The sequence below is a fragment of the Orycteropus afer genome, unplaced genomic scaffold (assembly GCF_000298275.1).
Source record: "Orycteropus afer afer isolate SDZICR_OR568_19922 unplaced genomic scaffold, OryAfe1.0 scaffold00036, whole genome shotgun sequence".
Taxonomy (NCBI): Eukaryota; Metazoa; Chordata; class Mammalia; order Tubulidentata; family Orycteropodidae; genus Orycteropus; species Orycteropus afer.
Genome location: NW_006921623.1, coordinates 17,413,170 through 17,419,831, shown reverse-complemented (window position 1 = coordinate 17,419,831; position 6,662 = coordinate 17,413,170). Strand labels below are relative to the sequence as shown.

The 6,662-nt window shown below is 38.0% G+C and overlaps 1 protein-coding gene across 1 annotated transcript in view; it reads left to right on the top strand.

The window, feature by feature from the left end:
* Positions 1-6,662, top strand: part of ATM (ATM serine/threonine kinase) — a 197,133-nt gene that overhangs the window by 172,373 nt on the left and 18,098 nt on the right. The gene's annotated exons all lie outside the window — the stretch shown is intronic.

Below are 6,662 nucleotides of genomic sequence, written 5' to 3'. Positions count from 1 at the left end.
GGAAGTAAGAATGGCCAGACTTCATCTCACCTATTTTGGTCATGTTGTCAGAAGGGACCATTCCCTGGAGAAGGATGTCATGCTTGGTAGGGTGGAAGGTCGACGAAAGAGGGGGAGGCCTTCAATGAGATGAATTGACACAGTGGGTGCGATGATGGGCTCAAGTATAGCAGGGATTGTGGGGCTGGCGTGGGATCAGGCAGTGTTTCGTTCTTCTCTCTGGCTTCCTGGCTTTTAATCCCCTTTCTCCTTAATCATTATCCAGCTACAATAGCAAAGTTCAAAAAGAAAGAAAGCAACAAATGGCTTGCAAGACATGGAAAAATTGGAACCCCCATACACTGAGGTACTCTGACATGGTACAACTACTTTAGGAAACAGTATGGTGTTTCCTTAAAAAGTTTATAATAGAAATACCATACGACTCAGCAATCCCACTACTAGGTATATATCCTAGAGAAATAAGAGCCACACTCATGTGTATTGCAGCATTATTCACTATAGCATAAAGATGGAAAGAACTTAAGAACCCATCTATAGATGAATGGATAAACAAACTATGATACATACTCACAATAGAATACTATGTGGTATTTAAAAAAATAAGGAGAAATCTGCAGAACTCCTCATAACATGGATTCACCTGTTGAGGTAAATAAATCATTCATAAAAGGACAAATACTATATGAGGCCACTGTTATAAAAAGTCAAGAAAAGATTTACACACAAAAAGAAACATTCTTTAATGGTTACCAGATGTGGGAGTGGAGGGGAGAGAAAATCACTAACTAGAGAGTTGTTGTTAGGTGCCATCAAGTCTGCTCCAACTCATCGCAATCCTGTGTACAGCAGAACAAAACACTGCCCAGTCCTGTGCCAGCCTCACAATCTTTGCTATACCTGAGCCCATCATTGCAGACACTGTTAATCCATCTCGTTAAGGGCCTTCCCCTTTTTTTGTTGACCTGCCATTTTACCAAGCATGATATCCTTCTCCTGGGAATGGTCCTTTCTGACAATATGACCAAAGTTTAAGTGAGATGAAGTCTGGACATTTTCGCTTCCAAGGAGCGTTTCGGCTGCACTTCTTCCAGGGCAGATTTGTTCATTCTTTTGGCAGTTTTCTTCTTCAACACCACAACTCAAAAGCATCAACTCTTTCACAAGTACTTGGTCTTCCTTATTCATTATCCAACTCTTAAATGCCTGAGGCAAGGGAAAGGCAATATACAATAAGAGGGAGGTCTCACAATATAACCAAGGCAAAGGAAGACACTGAGAGGTGCACAGGAGTCATAGACAACAAAGGTAAATACTATTACATACATAATCCTACAAGAACAGTAATAATAAGCAATAAACTGCAAGTGGATACATAGGCAGACGTGCAAGCTGAACAGATACAGGAAGGTGAATGGAACTATACCCATGACCGTGTGTAGGTTTGGCAGAGGATATCTCTATGTATTGTGTTTGGATATATTTGCTGCAAATATATCCATGTATAGAGCGTACAGCAAACAAAGTTATGAAAACTTCTTAGCCATAATCAAATACTTTGAGAAAATGAGGCACTGGGCTTAGTGGGTTAGGACCACTGTCTTGAGGGACATCTAGGTCAATTGGCATAACATATTTCACAAAGACATCCTGTTTTATCCTACTGTCTTAAGTAGCGACTAGATTCTTAAAAGCTAATGAATGGTCATCTAAGATAAAACCATTGGTTTCCCTCTATCTGGAATAAAAAAGAGTGAAGAAAATCAACAACTCAAGGAAACAGTCCAAAGGACTAATGTACCACATGAACACAGCCTCCACTAGCCTAAGACCCAAAAACCTGGAGGGTACCTACCTACCAGTACTGACTGCTCTGATTGGGACCACAGAAAGTTCTGGATAGAATGGGAGAAAAATATACCACAAAATTCAAAACCACAAAAAAGACCGGACTTACTGGTCTTATATAACTGGTGGAACTCCCAAGACTGGGGCCCATAGAAACCTTTCAGACCTGGAACTAAACTACACCCTGGGATCACTACTTCACAGCAAAACAGCAGACAAGCCAATACAGTGAACAATAACACTCATGAGAAACATACTTCTCAGAATAATCAACCATCTGAGATGAAAACGGTAGCGTTTGCCCTAAAACAAAGCTCAGAAGGCAGGAAGGAGCAAAAAAGAAAGACAAACGTAAACGAATTTAGGGAGGAATTGGGAAGAGTCCTGTTACTCTACGGGAATTGCATCTCGTAATTACGGAGCATAATGTGCATAAACTGTTGAATAGAAAACTAATTTGCTCTTTAAACTTTAACCCAAATCACAAATTTTAAAAAGAAAGAATAAAGGAATACTAGGATAAGAGAGTGGTACCGTATCTGAAATGGGAAGACTTTATAAAGTGTCATTTCATTTTAAATTAATTTATAGACTTAATGGAATTCCAATAAAATTTCTTTGCAATTTGCAAAAATGAATTAAAAGTTTATCTTGAAAAAATATGTTGGGTGAGAATTACTGAAGTGCTTTTTAAAAAATAGGTGAGAGTAGACTTTATCTAGTCATAAACAACAAAAACCCAAACTTACTACCATCGAGTCAAATCTGACTCATACTAAAGCAAATTATAAAGCTTTACTAACAAAGATGGTACGGTTCCTAGAATAAGAATAGGTGCATCAATAAAACAGAGTAAGTAGCCCTTATAGGAGTGTGTGTATAAATACAAAAGAATTCAGTATGTAACTACGATTTTTTTTTTTCCTGAAGTTTCCAAATAAGCCTAAAATCTCTGGGCACGATTGGATTATGAGTGACACCTAATTTTGAATATATTTGAACGTCTTTTTTTCTGACTCTAAAAGTTAGTGTTAACATAAAAAACTCAGGTAGTTAGGGGTGTGAGGAAAGAGATACTAGATATACTTTTTAAATTCTGATTAAGTCAGGCTTATGTAATTGAAAGCAAAATGTAGAGCTTCTTCGTAGCTGCCTTCAAAAACAGAAATGGAAAACTCATTAGTGGGGAGCAGGATGGAAGGAAGTTTGTGAGAAATTTGTCGGTGGAACTTTGAGATGTTAACTAATACAATAGCAGTTTAAAGAAAAAAAAACCCTAGTGAATACTAAGCGTAAGTTAAATGTAAAAACTTTTCCATGGAGGATCTCATTTATGTGGGTTAAGTCAATGGTACTCAAACTTTAGCAGGCATTAGAATCACTTAGAAGGTTTATGAAAAAACAGATTGCTGAGCCTTATTTCAGAATTTCTAATTCATTAGGTCTAGGTTGGTGCCTAACTGCATTTCTAGCATGACACCAAGGAATGCTGAAACTGCTGTGGCCAGGGACCACACTTTGTTACTTCACTATCTATATCTGGTTTAGTTACAGGATAAAAGTTAATGAGCTGTTAGCAATCTCACAACTAGCAGATAATATAAAGGTTGCTCTGGTAGCATAGTTTGATATTTCCCCCATAACTGTATTGATAGGGAGTAATTAATGGAAAAGGGACCATGGGCAGAATAAGGGGCAAGATCGTTAGTGATTAAGCTTAAGGGCATAGTTTTCCTCTGCCTGATTTGCCATTCTGTTGTCAGTGCCTCCTTAGCACAGTGTGTTAACACATTATAGATACTTGGTATATATGTAAATAGATCAGTGAAAGGCTTCCTTAAAACATAAAGCAGTTTAATATTTGAATATGCTGAAATTAAAACTTTATAGAACTAATTCACCAAAACCAAACTCACTGCCATCGAATCAATTCCAACTCATAGAGGTCCCCCATTGGGTTTCTGAGGCTGTAAATCTTTACAGTAGATTACCCCATCTTCATTCTGCAGAGTGGCTGGTGAGTTTGAACCACTGACCTTCTGGTTAGCAGTAAAATGCATTAGGCACTGCACCAGCAGAGCTCCTGTTATAGTACTAAAGATACCGTAAAAACAGTAACTTAGAAAACAAATTAGTAATGTTAATAATAACAAAGAACTTATATGCAAAATATATAAAGAGCACTTGAAAACATTAAAAAAAAAAAAAGACAAGAACCCCAACCCATTGCCACTGAGTCAATTCCAATTCATAGCCACCCTAGAGGACAGAATAGAACTATGCCATAGGGTTTCCAAGGCTGTAATTTTAATGAAAGCAGACTGCCACATTTTTCTCTCATGGAGTGGCTGGTGGGTTCAAACCACTGACCTTTTGATTAGCAGTGAGCACTTTAATCACTGTGCCACCAGGCCAACTTAGTAGGGCAATAGGTAAGGAATATAAACAGGCAGTTCACAAAAAGGAAACATTTGAATTGGCAGTAATCCTATCAAATATTACATGACCTCACTAATATTTTGGAAAAATACAAATTAAAATCACTGTGATACCATTATACACCCCTCAAACTGGCAAAATATAAAAGTCTGATAATACTGAGGATTGATTAGATTATGGAATAACTGCTGGTATATGCATAATTTCTTACAACCACTTTGGATAATTATTTGGCAGTATCTGGTTAACTAAATTGAAAGTGTGTATTCCCTCTATACCAGCTATCCATTCCCTTGGTATACAGCCTAAAGACAGTGAACTATGTTCACCAGGAAACTAGTTTACTGCAGCAGTGATTTAGGGAATTTGGAAACAATGTAGATGTTAATCAGTGTAAGGATTGGATAAATTGTGGTCTATTTGTACAATAGAATACTACAGAACTGTTAAAATGAGTGTCTTAGAGGTACTAACTAGCTAGAATTAAAAAATGTTGAGTGGACAAAAATTACAGAAGCATACATTTAAAACCAGACCACTTCAGGTTAGGTGACAGAATAGGCAGACAGGCTACACAGACCCTTTTCAACAAAGAAAAGATAAACCAATTGACACAGATACAGAAGATAATCCTGGAGCCCTGAGCTTTGAAAGGAAGGATACAGAGGTGGATTAAACACCAACTGGTAGAAGAACCTGAATGAAAATAGTGAGTAAGAAGACAAATGGACCTGCAGACTGTCAGCTATCCTGACAGCTTGGACAGCTTAAATATTTCCAAGTGGTGTTAGGACCTGAGAATTAACCTGGAAATCGGCCCTGCTCACCAAGGGCTGTATGGACTACTGCACAGGTAGCTGACGACTGAAAAGGGAAACAGCAAAAAAGGAGACACACTGAGCTGTGGACTTTTGGCTGTCCGTAGCGCACAGCAATTTTGAATGTTATAAGTGGTGGCCATTTTGGATATTTAAAGTGACAGCATTCTCGTTCAGATTCCAGGGACCTAAGAATAGGCACCACTTGCCAAAGACAGCATAGACATACAGGGGGCTGATGAAAGGAGGCAGGTGGTGAGTGCATAAGTGCTCCAACTAGCGAATAGAGGAACACAGTACCCTGCTTACTCAGATAGCATCCAAACAAAAAAGAGAAAACAAAAGTCTTGGGTGAAAGACTCCAACATACAATCACCAATTAAATATAAATACAAAAATGTCACAATATCTTGGAGACAGCAGACTATCACAGTCCACACAAGGAAGCAAGATAAAGCAGTAGAAACAAGGGACCAGGATACAGACCCAGAACACATCCCTGAGGAAGAAGCACTTGAACTCCCTGATAAGGAATTCAAAAGAATATTTAGGTGCCTTCAATGGATTGAGAGACAGATCAAGGAAAACACTGACAAAAATTGTGGAGAACACAGAGAAAACCCTAGAACAGTTTAGAAAGACAATACCAAAAGTCTACACACAGAAATCCAGAAAATTAATACTAACTTTCAGAAATAAATAACACATTGAAGAGGCAAAGGAGTAGAATATGAGTGGAAGACCGAATTAGTGAGATTGAAGACAAATACCTCAATGTCTTTGAAAGGGTTCAGTCAGAAAGAAGATCAAAACAAAATGGAGAAAGCCTAAGGTTTATGTGGGATACCATCAAAAAGAGTAACCTACATATAATTGGAATTCCAGAACAGGAAGAGACAAAACTACAGAGAAAATTGTAGAAAATGCGTTGGATGAGAGTTTTCCTGGTATGATGAAAGATAAGAATATATCCATTCAAGAAGTCCAATGAACCCCAAACAGGATAGACCCTAAAAGAAAATCACCAAGACATATCATCATCTAACTCATCAAAACCAAAGACGAAGAATCCTGAAAGCATCAATGGAAAAAGGAAGAGTTACTTACAAAGGGCAACCAATAAGACTAAGCTTTGATTTTTCACCAGAAACCATGCAGGCGAGAAGGCAATGGGGTGGTATATATAAAATGCTGAAAGAAGAAAAATTCCAACCAAGAATTAAGTATCCTGAAAAACTGTCCCTCAAATGTGATGGTGAAATTAGGAAATTTCCAGATAAGTAGAAATTAAAAGAATTTGTTAAAACCAGACCAACCTTACAAGAGATGCTAAAGGGTATCCTTTGGACAGAGAACCAACAACAGCAAACAACAACTGACCATTAACACACATGATGACATAACCCAGAAACAGACCCAGTTATGGAAGTATCCAAAATAAATAAGCCTACAAGGTTGGGCAATCAACTTCCATAGTGATACCACCTCAGAAACCCAAGAAGGGTCTCTATGAGTTGGGTCCAACTCAGCGGCACATAACAACAACAACAAGATTAT